The sequence below is a fragment of the Pleurodeles waltl genome, chromosome 6, assembly GCF_031143425.1.
Source record: "Pleurodeles waltl isolate 20211129_DDA chromosome 6, aPleWal1.hap1.20221129, whole genome shotgun sequence".
Lineage (NCBI taxonomy): Eukaryota > Metazoa > Chordata > Amphibia > Caudata > Salamandridae > Pleurodeles > Pleurodeles waltl.
Window position 1 is genome coordinate 871,336,075 of NC_090445.1, and position 16,462 is coordinate 871,352,536.

Sequence of the window (16,462 nt, forward strand, 5' to 3'; positions counted from 1 at the left end):
AAGGACAGCAAAATAATAGGAAACTGAAATATACTAACGTGCAATACATTTGATTTCCAAGCTACTCCGGCAATGTACAAAATATGCATTTACAAGCATCTACAGTGCCACCCAGGGATGGAGGAGACAAATGCAGGTGGCAGCCCATATGGAACTTAGAGCATACCCCCAAATGTTGAGATAAAATACCAACATTGGAGAAAAATGTATGTTGCATGTGCATAGCTGTCAAGGTTTCAGATTGATAGGTGTGACATTTTCATAATTTCAATGTAATTATGAGTGACATTTCAATGACTGTTGTTAGACCTGACACCCTTAGGGTGGTCATTGTCCAACTTTCTGCCTGCCTCCCCCCACTGTTTTTGCTGGTTTTAGGACTCTGCACACTTTACCACTGCTAACCAGTGTATATTCTTTCACCCTTAAACATGGTAACATTGGTTCATCCACAATTGGCATATTTAATTTACTTATAAGTCTCTAGTAAAGTGCACTACACGTGCCCAGGGCCTGTAAATTAAATGCTACTTAAGTGCCACCCACATAAGTAGCCTCTTAACCAGGTCTCAGGCCTGACATTGCAAGATCTGTGTGTGCAGTTTCACAGCCACTTCGACTTGGCATTTAAAAGTACTTGCCAAGCCTTAAACCCCCTTTTTTCTACATATAAGTTGCCCCTAAAGAGGGCCCTAGGTAACCCATAGGGCAGGGTGCTATGTAGGTAAAAGGCAGGATAATGTACATATGTTTTACATGCCCTGGTAGTGAAAAACTCCTACATTTGTTTCCCACTACTGTGAGGCCTGCTCCTTTCATAGACTAGCATCAGGACTGCCCTCATATACTTTTTGAGTGGTAGATTCTGAACTAAAAGGGGTAACCAGGAATTATTTAGTGTGGTCAAAATGGTAATGGAAAATCCTGCTTATTAGTGAGATTGGATTTTATATTATTATTTTAGAAATGCCGCTTTTAGAAAGTGAGCATTTCTCTGCACTCAAAACCATCTGTGCCTTACAGCCTGTCTCCAACCAACGTTTGGTCTGTGATGGTTGACAGCTCCCTTGTGCATTTCACCCAGACAACCAAAAACACAGGACACTCAGTCACGCCTGCATTCATCTGCATATTGAATAGCTCTTCCTGGACTGGAATGGTGGAGAGCCTGACACTTACATTTCAAAGGCCAGTGGCCTGCCCTCACACAATGGACTGCTAAACCCACCACTGGGACCCTGGCAGATAGGACTGAGCTGAAAGAGGAACTTGTGCACTTCAAATACTTCAAATCCACTCTGAAGTCTTCCCCAATTCAAAGGAATTTTTAGGTATATAAACAGGGTCTCTGACCCCACCAAACCAGACACTTCTGGACCTACATCTGCACCATGCCAGAGGAGCTGCCTGGCTGTCCAAAGGACTCATCTGGAGAGCTTGGCTGAAAAGGACTGCTGCCCTGCTGTTGCTCTGCTGCCCTGCTGGCCTCTGACTTTGCAGAGAAGGACCCTGCCTTCCACAAAGGTGCTCTTCAAGAGCTTGGATTGAGCTTGCCCCCCCCTCCAGGCACTGAGGGGGGTGCTCTGCTCGAACAGCCAGGCCTTGAGGTGTCTCCTGAAGGTTAGCAGGTCTTGTGTCTGTCGCAGGTAGATAGGAAGAGTGTTCCACGTCTTGGCAGCGAGGTGGGAGAACAATCTGCCACCGGCAGTTGTTCTGTAGATGCGTGGAGTGGTGGAGAGGGCAAGGTCAGCGGAGTGAAGCTGGCAGGTCGGTGTGTAGAAAGAAAGTCATCTGTTGAGGTAGTGAGGTATAATGGTCTGGGCATTGTGCAGTGCTTTGTGAGCGTGGGTGAGGAGCTTGAACATGATTCTCTTGTTGATGGGGAGCCAGTGTATGTCTGTCAGGTGGGCTGTGATGTGGCTGTGGCGGGGGATGTCCAGGATGAGGCGTGCGGAGGCGTTCTGTATGCGTTGCAGTCTTTTCTGGAGCTTGGCTGTGGTTCCTGCGTAGAGGGTGTTGCCGTAGTCCAGTCTATTGCTTACGAGGGCTTGGTTGACCGTCCTTCTGGTTCAGGTGGGGATCCATTTGTAGATCTTCCGAAGCATGCTGAGGGTGTTGAAGCAGGAGGAAGAGACGGCGTTGACTTGCTGGGTCATTGATAGCGATGAGTCCAGGATGAACCCCAGGTTGCGTACATGGTCTGTGGGTGTCAGTGCGGTTCCCAGTGTGGCAGGCCACCAGGAGTCGTACAAGGCAGAGGGGGTGGGGCCGAGGATGAGGACCTCAGTCTTGTCAGAGTTCAGTTTCAGGCAGCTGTTCTTCATCCATTCGGCGATGGCCTTCATTCCTTCGTGGAGGTTGGGTTTGTCGGTGGCAGGGTCCTTGGTGAGGGAGAGGACCAGCTGAGTGTCATCAGCATATGAGACGATGTTGAGGTCGTGTGATCGGACGATGTTTGCGAGCAGAGCCATGTAAACGTTGAAGAGGGTCAGGCTGAGGGATGACCCCTGGGGTACGCTGCAGATGATCCTGGTGGCTTCAGAGCGGAATGGAGGGCGACGGACTCTCTGAGTTCTGCAGGTGAGGAAGGAGGTGATCCAGTCCACAGCTCTGTCGCGGATTCCTGCATCCTTGAGGCATGTGTGCAGGGTGTGGTGGCAGACGGCGTTGAAGGCGGCCGAGAGGTCCAGGAGGATGAGGGCCCCGGTTTCGCCGTTGTCAAGTAGGGTCCTAATGTCATCGATGGTGATGATGAGGGCAGTTTCAATGCTGTGGTTGCTGCAGAATCTGGACTGGGACGAGTCCAGAGTGTTGTTCTCCTCGAGGAATCGGGTCAGTTTTTTGTTCACAATCTTCTCAATGACTTTTGCAGGGAAGGGGAGCAGGGAAATGGGCTGGAAGTTCTTGAGGTCCTTTGGGTCCACCTTGGGTTTCTTGAGGAGAGCGTTGATCTCGGCGTGTTTCCAGCTCTCCGGGTAGATGGCGGTCTCGAAGGAGCTGTTGATGATCTTCCAGAGTTGGGGTGCGATGACAGAGCTCGTTTTTTTGAAGATGTGGTGAGGGCAGGGGTCAGATGGTGAGCCGGAGTGGATGGTGTTCATGATCTTGATGGTGTCGTCATCGTTGACGTGGGTCCATGAGAGCAGGAGGTTGGTGTGGCGGGGGCGGTGACTCTGTGGTGTTGGTGGTTGATGGGGGGTCTGGGTATCGAAGCTGTCATGGATGTCTACGATCTTGTGGTAGAAGAAGGTGGCCAGGGAGTCTCAGAGGTCTTGGGATGACGGGATACTGTTGACTTTGGAACCGGGGTTGGAGAGTTCCTTCACGATGTTGAAGAACTCCTTATAACTCTGTGCATTGTTGTTGATGCGTTCTTTGAAGGAGGTTCTTTTGGCAGTTTGGATGAATTGGTGGTGTCTGCGGATGGCGTTCTTGAAGGCTGTGTGGTTGTCCGAAGTCTGTTCTTGGTGCCATGAGTCTTCGGCATGTTTGCTTTCATTCTTGGAGGTCGGCGGTGAACCAGAAGGCCTTTCTGGTGGTGCGTGTGTTTGAAGGTTTCTTGATCAGGCACAAGTCTTGGCACAGTCGTCGATCAATTGCCTGAGGTTGCGGGCGGCTGTGTCAGTGTCGTTGGTGTCGATTGATGGGTTCTGGGAGAAGGTGGTGATCAACTGGTCTTTAGTGACCTTGTTCCATCTGCAGTGGGGAATCCGCTGTGGGTGGTGCTGCGTTGTGGGTTTCTCGAACATTAAGTGGATGCAGCGGTGGTCGGTCCAGTGGAGTTCGGTGGTGTGGCTGAAGGAGATGTGTTTGCCGACGGAGAAGATGGGGTCGAGCGTGTGTCCTGCGAAGTGGGTGGGTGTCATGACTAGCTGCTTGGGTCCGAGGTTGGCGAAGTTGGCGAGCAGGGTGGTGGAGTTGTTATCGTTGGTGTTCTCGAGGTGTAAGTGCATGCTGACGTCGGTGATGGAGTCGCTGAACTGCTGTCAGGGTCCGTGGAGTCTGTAGACGAGGGTCCCTCTGAGGGTAGTGTTTGGATCGGTGTGGATGTGGAAGTCTAGGTGTTCGGCGGCACTGAGGGTATCTTGGGTACTGGTCGTGATTCTGAGGGTATTCCTGTGGACGATGGCGACGGCTCCTCCTGGTCTGTTGATGCGGTCCCTACGGGTGATCTTGTAGCCATCCAGGATGGCTATGGAGATGCCGGGCACTGAGGAGGGGTTCATCCCGGTCTCGGTCAGGAAGGTGACATCCGGGGAGGCTGAGTCGAGTAGGTTCCAGACTTCAGTGTCGTGTTTGTGGACGGAGCAGGTTTTGAGTAGGATGCATCTGAGATGGTTGCGTCCTGGCTTGGCGAGCGGGTCACTGGCATGGAGGCTGATGGAGGAGCAGCTCCGGCAGGAGAAGGGTCCGCGGGTGAGCCACTGGGGTGGCCTGGTGGCAGGTGGATGAGCGGCCGGCGTTGAGCATGTGAAGGGTGATGGCGGCATAGCGCAGTTGTGCGTCTTTGCAGTGGGGGAGTGGGAACCAGGGGTTTTGGCACTGGGCACGGTCCAGGCATGGATGGGTGCAGACGGGCTTGCCTTAGGTGCGCCTTTGGCGCGCCAGCGGCTGCCATTAAGTAGGGGGGGGGAGGAGGAGAGGACAGCTGAGAGGCAGGAGCATGGGTGGAAAACGGTGTGAAAAAAGGGAACGGGCTGCAGGGGCAGAAGCTGTGTGGATGCAGCCCAAGAGAGAGGAGGCGGGCTTGACCTCAGTGGCAGCAGTGGTGGGGGAGTGAGAGAGGAAGGAGAGCGAGAGAGAGGAGAAAAAAATGGGGAGGAGAGATTGAAACGCAGAAAGCAACAGACAAAAGGAACACAAAAGGGACAGAACACAGAAGGAAAAGCAAACAAAGAGGGAAACAGAGGCAAAGTAGGAAAAAAGGTGAAGAGAGGCAGAGGGCAGCCTAGTAGAAGAGCAGAGCTCTCCCACTAGACACCAGGGATGAGGCGCAGGCAGAAGCCTGCGGGTGGAGGAGGGCCTCGAACTCCTGACAGAGGTCAGAGTTCAGAGGAACGAAGGGCTCTACTTGCCGGTGGAGCTACAGAAGGCAGAGCAGTTTACTGACTAGGTCAGTGATATCGCTCATCCTGCCGCTCAGCGGCCACCATTAAGTAGCGAGGGGGGAGGAGAGGACAGCTGGGAGGCGGGAGTGAAGGCGGAAAACGGCAAGAAAACGGGGGTGGGGCCGCGGGGGCAGCACTAGTGGGGACGCAGCGCAGAGAGAGGAGAGGGTTGGGGCCACAGGGACAGCAGCACTGGGAAAGAGAGAGTGGGGGAGAGCAAGAGTGAGAGAGAGAGCGGCGAGACCGTCCCACTCATCCTCCTAGACCTCTCCGCAGCCTTTGATACCATCTGCCACCACACACGCCTCCACAACATAGGAATTCGCCACAAAGCCTTAGACTGGCTCACCTCCTTTCTCACCGACGGGACCCAGAGAGTCCACCTTCCACCTTTCCACTCCACCACTTCCAAGATCATCTGCGGAGTCCCCCAAGGGTCCTCCCTCAGCCCCACACTCTTCAAGATCTACATGACCCCCCTAGCCAACATCCTCGGAGCACACGGAATCACTATCCTCTCCTATGCAGATGACACCCAACTCATCCTATCCCTCACCCGCAACCCCACCACCGCCAAAACCAACCTACACGCTGCCCTCCTCGACACCGCCAACTGGATGACTACTAACCACCTCAAACTTAACTCCAACAAAACCAAGATCATCATCTTCGGCCCCAACAAAACCACATGGGACGATTCCTGGTGGCCCACCGCCCTAGGCCCCACACCCACCCCCGCAAACCACGGACGCAACCTCGGCATCATCCTAGACCCCTCCCTCTCCATGACACAGCAAATCAATGCCCTAACCTCCTCCTGCTTCCACACACTCCGCGCTCTAAAAAAAATCCTTCAAATGGATTCCCCCAGAGACCAGGAAGACAGTCACCCATGCACTCATCAGCAGCAGACTAGACTACGGTTACGCCCTCTACGCCGGCACCACACTCAAACTCAAACGCAAACTCCAGAGAATCCAGAACACAGCCGCACGCCTCGTCCTTGGCCTCCCCCGCCACGAACAAATCTCACCACACCTCAAATCCCTTCACTGGCTCCCCATAGACAAGAGAATCACATTCAAAATCCTCATCCAAGCACACAAATCCCTCCACAACACCGGCCCAACCTACCTCAGCGAAAGAGTGAACTTCCACACTCCCACACGCAACCTCCGATCAGCCGACCTCGCCCTAGCCACAGTCCCCCGCATCCAATGCACCACCACAGGAGGCAGGTCCTTCTCCTACCTCGCCCCCAAAACCTGGAAGTCCCTCCCCACCAACCTTTGCAAAACCAAAGACCTCCTTCTCTTCAGAAAGAGCCTCAAGACATGGCTGTTCGAACAGTGACCCACCTTGCAAAAACCCTTTTTGATCCCACTCCCCCCCTCCCAGCGCCCTGAGACCCTCACGGGTGAATAGCGCACTCTATAAAAAATTTTGAACGATTGATTGAGAGAGAGCGGAGTGAGAGGAGAAAGAAACGGGGAAGAGATAGTGAAACGCAGAAAGCAACAGACAAAAGGAACCAAAAAGGGACAGAACACGGAAGGAAAAGCACACAAAGAGGGAAACTGAGGCAAAGTAGGCAAAAAGGAGAAGAGAGGCAGAGAGCAGCCTAGTAGAAGAGCAGAGCTCTCCCACTAGACACCAGGGATGAGGCGCAGGCAGAAGCCTGAGGGTGGAGGAGTGCCTCGAACTACTGACAAAGGTCAGAGTTCTGAGGAACAAAGGGTTCTCCTAGCCGGTGGAGCTACCGGAGGCAGAGCAGTTCACTGACTAGGTCAGTGATATTGCTCCCTTGTGCATTTCACCCAGACAACCACAAACACAGGACACTCAGTCACATCTGCATTCATCTACATATTGAACGGGTCTTCCTGGACTGGAAGGGTGGAGGGCCTGACATTTACATTTCAAAGGCCAGTTGCCACCCTCACACAATGGACTGCTAAACCCCCAACTGGGATCCTGCTAGAGAGGACTGAGCTGAAAGGCTCAGACTGTGCACTTCAAAACCACTCTTTGAAGTCTCTCCCACTTCAAAGGCATTTTTGGGTATATAAACCAGGTCTCTGACCCCACCAAACCAGACACTTCTGGACCTACAACTGCACCCTTTCAGAGGAGGTGTCTGCTGCCCAAAGGACTCATCTGGACTGCTTTGCTGAGAAGGACTGCTGCCCTGCCATTGCCCTGCTGCCCTGCTGGCCTTTGACTTTGTTGAAAAGGACTCTGCCTTTCCCATGAGTGCTCTCCAATCGCTTGGATTGAGCTTGCCTCCTGTTCTCTGATGTGTCAGGGCCAACAAAGACTTAGGCCCTCATTACAACCCTGGTGGTAAGTGCCGCTTACCTCCATGCTGACTGCCGCCAACATACCGCGACCGTGTCGGTATACCGCTACCCGTATTATGATCCACACATAGAAATCCGCCACTATACAGACACACACAAGTCCGTCAGCCCAAAGGTCAGTGACAAACTGGCGGTACCAAAACCCACACCATTACACCAACAGAAATACGCCCACAGCATCATGACCCACGAATCACTGCAGCGGTCATTCAACCACAGTAAACCATTGGCGGTACACACCGCTGCTCTCAAAATACACACACTAACAAAACAACACCACATTGGACAATTCAAACTACATACACCTGACACACAGACACACACCACACCCACACCAATATAAAATGCACACACACACTACCCACAATCCTTTACGACCCAAAGATTTTGGCAAGTGAGAGAGAGACAAGCCAGGAGCACCCACTGAATCTGAGCCACAAAACACCATCACCCATACACCATCCACGCACCTCACAGGACACACCCCAACACATCACCCCACACATCTTTACACACACCACTCACACTACACCCAGGGCACCACTAAGACACCCCAGGTTCTCAGAGGAGGAGCTAAGGGTCATGGTGGAGGAAATCATCCGGGTAGCGCCACAGCCATTCGGATCAACATTGCAGCAGACATCTATTGCAAGGAAGATGGAGCTTTGGTGGTGAGTCGTGGACAGGGTCAATGCCGTGGGACAGCACCAAAGAACAAGGGATGACATCAGGAAGAGGTGGAACGACCTATGGGGGAAGGTGCGTTCTGGGGTTGCAAGACACCAGATATCTGAACAGAGGACTGGCGGTGGACCCCCTCCCGCACAACTAACAACATGGGAGGAGCAAGTGTTGGCGATCATGCATTCTGAGGGCCTGGCAGGAGTAGCAGGAGGACTGGACTCTGGTAAGTCAAATCTTTACTACTTTATCCCCCACCCTACCTGCATGCCATCACAAACAACAACCCCTACCCACACCCCCATCACCCCACCACCTCACATATACCCCACCATCACAACCAACCCATCCCAATACCAAGCCCTGCATGCAACACCAATGCATGGACACCACTCACAGACCTGTATGGACACCCATCACCACAGCATGCACACTAGTGACAATCACTTAGCCAAACCAATCACAACTCACACAAGCCAAAGCGACCTTGCTAATAACAACCATAGAGGGAAACATACCCATGCACAAGATGGCACACGCATAAACAATAACACTGCATTTACATCCCGACAGGACCCCCACTCAACGTCATCGGAGAGGAGGTGGCAGCCACATCCACTCCCCCCCCACCGTGATGACAGCAGTCTGCACGCCTGGATCACGATGACCAATCTGGCCCATCAGGGACCTCTGGACAGTCGGTTACCCAGGCACAGTCCCAACACACCACACAGCCTCCCCATTCAGGAAACACCACCACAACACCCACCCAGCGGGCCCATCCTTCTGTCCCCAAGACACGTCAATCAGCAGTGTGTTCACCACTACAGGGAACCCAGCAACCCCACAAACACAGGACGATCAGGGACCTGGGGTCAGTGGGCACACGGTTCAGGGGACAGAGGCACAGGACAACAGGGAAGCTGGGAGGACTGCTGTGTGACAGGGGGAGGACAGGCCCAGGGAACTGACTCTCCACGAGGCACTAACCAACATCCTGGAAGCATACCACCATTCCCAGGAGACCATGGGCCAGATACTGGCCAAGTTGCAGGCAACCCAGCGACTGCAGGAGGGACAGTACCTGGGGATCAGGGAGGACCTGACGGACATCCACACCACCCTGGTCACCATTGCAGGGGTGCTGGCAGACATGGCCAACACCATGAGGGAGGCAGTGGCACACCGACGGGCCTCTGAAACTAGCCACACCGAAGAACAGCCCTCCACCTCTGCTGACGCTAGTGGACAGGAGGCCCCGCCACGGGAACAACAGGCCACCAGCACCCCACCCCATGCAGAAGGAGAACCACCACACAAACGGTCCCTGCGATCCAGGTAGAAGCCAGAAAAAATTGCCAAGACCCCCGCCAGAAAATAAGACTCTCCTGATTGTCACCCTTGTGTCCCACTCTGTCACCCTGTCCACCTTGAACTGCCATTGCTCCCCTTCCTATGCTCTCTTGGACAATGCACCAGTGATACAAATAGTCTAGACTCAACCCTGGACTTTCCTCCATCAGCAACCCAGCCCATTGCAATACCGCCTCCACTTATTAGCACCTAAATAAACACCCTTGGAACAAACTCAAATATGGAGTCTGGCAATTGTTTGACAAATGTATTAGTTTCACAAACTGTAAACATTGTAATTCAAACGTACTGTAATATTTACATAGGTATGACCTGTAGTGGGCAGCAGTAAACACACCAGGATCCAGAGTGTGGCACAGAGATCTGAAAATAGAGATGCCAAAGGGTACAGTAAGTGACCATAGAAATAGGGAAGTCAGGCAGCCATGTTCAATGTCCAACACAAAACTGCAATGGGAGGTGAAGTTACAGTGTTTTACCTGTGTGTCACTGGAAGTACTGTTAAATTAGTGTAGTTCTGTTGTCCACATCTTTCTTTTCCTCCTCTTCATCACTGTCCACAGGCTCCACCGCTGCCACACTACCATCCCCCGGCTCATCCTCCTGCAGAAGAGGCACCTGGCATCTCAAGGCCAGGTTGTGCGACATGCAACATGCAACGATGATCTGGCACACCTTCTTGGGTGAGTAGCACAAGGATCCACCTGTTAGATGGAGGCACCGGAATCTGGCCTTCAGGAGGCCAAAGGTTCGCTCAATGATCCTCCTTGTTCACCCATGTGCCTCATTGTAACGTTCCTCTGCCCTTGTCCTGGCATTCCTCACTGGGGTCAGTAGCCATGAGAGGTTGGGGTAACCAGTCACCTGCAAATATCGAGGGATACCTGTTAGCCACACACTCACCCTTAGGGCCAAACCCACACCCATATACCTACATCAACTGGGTGGGGACCATGGGCTCACCTATTAGCCACACCCGGTGCCTCGGGAGTCAAGCCTTCACATATGGGATGCTGCTATTCCTCAAGATAAAGGCATCATGCACAGACCCAGGATATTTGGCATTTACATGGGAGATGCACTGGTCCGCCAAACACACCATCTGCACATTCAGAGAGTGAAAGCTTTTTCTATTTCTGAACACTTGTTCATTTCTCCAGGGGGGACAAAGGCAAAATGTGTACCATCAATGGCACCAATGATGTTGGGGATATGTCCCAGTGCACAGAAGTCAGCCTTCACTGTGGCCAAATCCTCCACCTGGGGGAATACGATGTAGCTGCACATGTGTTTCAGCAGGGCAGACAACACTCCGGTCAGCACATTTGAGAACATAGGCTGTGACATCCCTGACGCCATGGCCACTGTCGCTTGGAATGAACCACTTGCCAGGAAATGGAGTACTGACAGGACCTGCTCTCGAGGGGGATACCTGTGGGGTTGCGGATAGCTGAGATCAGGTCTGGCTCCAATTGGGCACACAGTTCTTGGATTGTGGCCCTATCAAGTCTGTAGGTCAGGATAATGTGCCTGTCCTCCATTGTCCCAGGTCCACTGGGGTCTGTACACGGGGGGATGTCTCCATCTCCTATTCATCCTCAGTGGTTGAACTCTAGGGTGAAAAACGGTGAGCATGAGGTCATATTCACACAGATTTCAACATTAATATGCAATGTTTGCTTTACAGAAACAGTATGTGAACTCGTAAATCAGTTGATGTGTCAATGTCTGCTGTGACGCAGTTAGGTGCCATGGCTTGTGCCCCCCTGAAATGGAGTCTGCCGGACCTGTGAGGAGGGACAAGTGGAAATGAGGTAATTCCGCTGGCGTTGGCGGACCGCTGCGCAACACCGCATTGGTTATCGTTGGGCCATATGGGTTCCAGGAGCCAATGGTGATATACGCTGGCAGTGACGGTACGCAACGCCGCAGACGTGACTGCCATTTTCTATCTGTGCACTCACTTGCTACCTGACCTTCAACAGGAGAGGACCTACACAGCAAGTGCTGCTGTGACCTGTGTCTGGAAACGACAATGGCTCGAGTGTCTGGGGAAAGGGCCCCTGCCTTCACTTCGGAGGAGTTGGAGAGACTGGTGTATGGGGTCCTACCCCAGTACCCTTTACTCTATGGTCCTCCAGACAAACAGGTGAGTACACTATGAGCATGATGCGTGGGCCATGAATGTATGGATTGCTGTGTGTGTAAGCCCCGTGTGGGGGGGTCTGAGGGGTCCTGGGCAGAATGCTGCATGTATGGTGGTCAATGTATGTGTATTAGGGGATGGGGAGGATGTGTTGGGCCATGAGTATAACAGTCCGGACGGTATGACTGGTGCGGACCCTGGGGGTCTTTGACAGGCGGAGCACCCACTGCTGCAAACGGTGGGAGGACTTGAGCCGCTGGGCAAGGAAGACAGCGGAGGCTCAGCTGGGGCTGGCCTCCCAACGAGGAAGGGGTGCCCGTCGTACCCTGACCCCCCTGATGTTCCGCATCCTGGTGGTGGCCTATCCGGAGTTGGATGGGTGCTTGAAGGCATCACAGCAGCCACAAGGGGTTGAGTACAGATTCAGAATCATGACTTTGCGCGCGTTAAGGTATTACCTCGGTATGGGGTGTGGGTGCCCCTAAGCCAGGGCGAACATGGCAGGGTATGTTCAATGATGGGCAAGCTCAGATGCACTCCAATCCCAATAATGTTAGTGGGCATCTTCTACTGGGCAGGGTCCTGTGGGTTTCAGGTGTGCAGCTAATGGTGTTAGGCATTGTACCCCATGGGCTGGTGACTAGCATTGTAACTGGTAGTGCATGGCCTAGTGCATAGGGCTGTTCCCTGTGAGTTGTGTACACCAATGGTAGTGTTGTGGCTGGCATTGACCAAGTGTATCCTCTGTCTCTCCCCCCCCCCCCTTTTTGTTTTGTCACCCTGTCTTTGTGTACATTGCGGAGGAGCAGATCCACCGGCGACGGAGGGAGCTGCATCCCACATGGACCTGGAGGCCAAATCCACCGACAGTGAGGGCACCAGTGGGACGGAGGGCGAGGGGAGCACCACGACGGAGACAGGAGGGGACAGTACCGACAGAGACACCTCCTCCTAAGGCAGCTTCCTGGCGGTGGTGGACACCTCTGTGCCCACCCCAACTACAGGTACAGCCGCCACCCCCGTACCAGCACCGCCCTCCCAGCAGCCCCTCAGCGTGTTTCCCATGCCCGCTCACCCAGGAGAGTGGGCATCTCCTTCGCCCCAGGCACCTCGGGCCCTGCCCCAGTCAGCCCTGATGCCCTCAGTGAGGAGGCTATTGACCTCCTGAGATCCCTCTCTGTTGGGCAGTCAACCATACTGAACGCCATCCAGGGTCTAGCAGATCATTTGCAACAAACAAATGCATACCTGGAGGGCATTCACTCTGGTGTGACAGCCCAACAGAGAGCATTCCAGGCTCTGACCAACTCACTGGTGGCAGCCATTTTCCTTGTCTCCAGCCTCCCCCCTCCAACTTCCTCTACGAAGTCCCAATCCCCTCAACCCCAGCCTATCCCAAGCACACCTTCAGACCAGCAATCACCCAAATCAACACATAGCAGTGGCTCAGGCAAACACAAGCACCACACTTCATCTCACAGGCACTCACACAAGCACCACACATGCAGACACACCAACATCTACTGCCTCCACTGTGTCCCCCTCCTCCTTGTCGTCCACCTCCCTCCCAGTATCGTCTCCACTCACACTTGCATGCACTACATCCTCTGCCACTACCTCCATCACCAGCATGCCTATCACTACACGCCCCTCACTGGCAGTCACCACCCCCACATCCATGCACACGTCTCCTGTGTCCTCTCCCACTGTGTCTGTGCCCCCTCCTCCCAAAGTACACAAACGCAAGACACCCAACAGCCACCCACCTCATAACAGTATCCAGCCCATGCACCTGCACCCAAACACAGCAGACTGATACCTCCTACAACCACTCCCTCTTCCTCCACACCCAAACCTTCAACCTCTTCCCGCCCCAGTGTCCCTAAGAAGCTTTTCCTCACCACCATTGACCTATTCCCTACCCCTCAGCCCCCCGTCCTTCACCTCGGGCCAGGGTGGCCAGAACCAGCCCAGCACCTCAGCCACCCAGTCAACGGCCACTGTGGTTTCTCCAGCAACTGAAGGTGTGAGAGGCTCCAAGGAGGCACCCGTTAGCCTAGCCAGTGTGCCAGCACCACCTGCCAAGTTCAAGAAGGGTCCGCCACCTAGCAAGGGCAAGAAGGGGACACCAGCCAGCAAGGGGAGGGAGGCACCACCAGCCATCAAGGCCACGAAAAAGACACCAGCTGGGAGACGCAAGGAGGCACCACCATCTGCCAAGGGCAGGAAGGGGCACACAACACCAGCCACGGCACTTCAGCCATCTGAAGCTGCAGGTGAGGGCCTGGAGGCTACCACCACCACTGCCAGCACCACCACCTGCACTGCTGCCACCAGCACCACTGCTAGTAGCAGCAGCCCCAGTGGGCAGCCGTCTGAGGCTGCAGGTGAAGGTCTGGAGGCTACCACCACCACTGCCAGCACCGCCACCTGCACCGTGGCCAGCACTGCCATCTGCACCGCGGCCAGCACCGCCACATGCACCACCGCTAGCAGCACCACTAGCAGCAGCCCCAGTGGGCAGCCCTCCGAGGTTGCAGGTGAAGGCCTGGAGGCTACCACCACCACTGCCAGCAATGCCACATGCAGTGCAACTGGCATCCACTGAGCAGCCGTCACCGCCGGCGAGCAGTGTGTAGTGGTGACTACATGGGCTGCAGTGCGTCCTGGCCCCTGCAACACCTGTTGGTTTGACACCCAGGTGAGAGACTGTGACCTTGCCCCATCCAGGATGAAACACCCTTGGCACAAGGCCCTCTCCAGAACCAGTGGAAGAAGGCATCCACTCTGCCCCTTCTTGCCAGGATGAAGCACACTGGGCACAAGGCCCCCTCCAGAACCAGTGGAAGAAGCCATCCACTCAGCCCCTCCTTGCCAGGATGAAGCACACTGGGCGCAAGGCCCCTTCCAGAACCAGTGGAAGAAGCCATCCGCTCAGCTCCTCCTAGCCAGGATGAAGAACACTGGGCACAAGGCCCTCTCCAGAACCAATAGAAGAAGCCATCCACTCATCCCCTCCTTGCCAGGATGAAGCACACGGGGCACAAGGCCCCCTCCAGAACCAGTGGAAGAAGGCACCCAGTAGAGAGACTGTGGCCTTGCACTCCCCAGGACCAAGCAGTGGGCAAACCACCCGCTTGAGAGACTGTGGCTTGGAGCCCCCTCCAGGCCAGTGGCGTTTTACCATCTTCTGGCTGAGCTGCCCCCCATTCCCTGTCCCCCTGAGGTGCCTGTGTGTTTTCGACCTGATGCCCCTGCAGTGTTCTCTCTGTATTGAGGCAGGAGTCAAGTGTGGCCTTGGCCCACGTGTTATGGCCCAGTGGGCCACGGACATTTTGGAGTGGGCATTGTCTCTCCTTTTGTATATATTGTACATACTGTTTATTGTGAAAGACATATTTATCTAAAATTGTACTATTACACAAATTTTAATCCATTCATTTTGTCCTTGAGTTATTCCTGAGGGTTACAGGGTGTATATGTAATGTTGTTGCATCTGTTCGTGTGTATGATGTTGGGGGTAGGGGTGGGGGTGGGGGTGTTACGTGTGTGTGTCACTCTCTTTTTTCTCCCCCCGTCCCTTGTGTGCTAGGTGCAGTACTCACCGTGGTTGTCTTTGCTGGCGTTCGTGTTCCTTGTGTATGAGAAGGTACACCAGAATTGGGAAAAAGTGCAGCTCGGGCTCCATGGTGTCGTGGTTCTTCCTTGAGTGTTGAGAGATGATTTATTTACCTTCAGTGTTCTGTTTCTGCCGTGCTTTTGATGGCATTGGTACTGCCCCGGAAAAGCAGGCAGATAGGTGTGTTTTAATGCTGTGGGCGGTACATTATCTTCCGCCTGGCTGTTGGCGGTTACCGCCTCGGTGTTTGTTGCTTACGCCGTGGCGGTCGGTGTGTTAAAGTGGCTGTTTGTGTTGCCGGTTTCCGCCGTGGTCATAATACCATTTTATTTACCGCTGGTCTGCTCTGCCCCACGGTTGACCACAAGTTACCCAGTTCGAGTAACAGGACATGAGAGGCCCCTGAACATGGATCTCATTTGCTTATATTCATAAATTATAGAGTCAGCTGACTCAGGCCCTGGGCTATATTCAACACCGCATGGGCATGTTAATGATTTGGCAAGCCTTAGGAGATGAGAGGCTGTGAGTGAGGCACACATATCGATGCGGTCACAGCCAGGGCTGAGGAGCTGTATCCAAACATGCACAGCTCAAGTCTTTATTTATAAACAAATAAGTCATTTACTTAGCTCAGTCAAGTCACACTAATCATTATTAATAAAGCATTTGTCTGTGCAAGCCAACCCGGCCGCCCTGGCCCGTGGTGCACCACGGCGCCCGCTATATAAATATCATGAGTTTTCACTTCAAGTTGCAAAATAAATCATAAACAAGGAAATGCACATGTAATTAAACTGGGGAAAAGATGAGCATAACAATTAAAATAGTGCCCTCATAAAACAGTGGTGAGCTTCAGTACTGTACCTCTCTGCAAGCAACTGTCTCCTGCACACAGCAGCGTGCAGCACTCTAGGCATTGATGAAAAAAGAAGACCAAAGACGCCCGAGAGAACCTAAGATTACTAATGAAAGTGTATAGAACTTGAGGATTTTCCAAGCGCAGGGTCTGAGGGCATTCATATGTGCGAGATATGTATGTAGATTGGAACAAAGCGAAGAAAAACAGTAAACACTGAAAGTCTTAAAATGTAAAACACTATTTACATTTAACACTTGTACCATGCTTAATATGTAACATCATCAATGTGAAAATCAGGCACACATTCGGTTT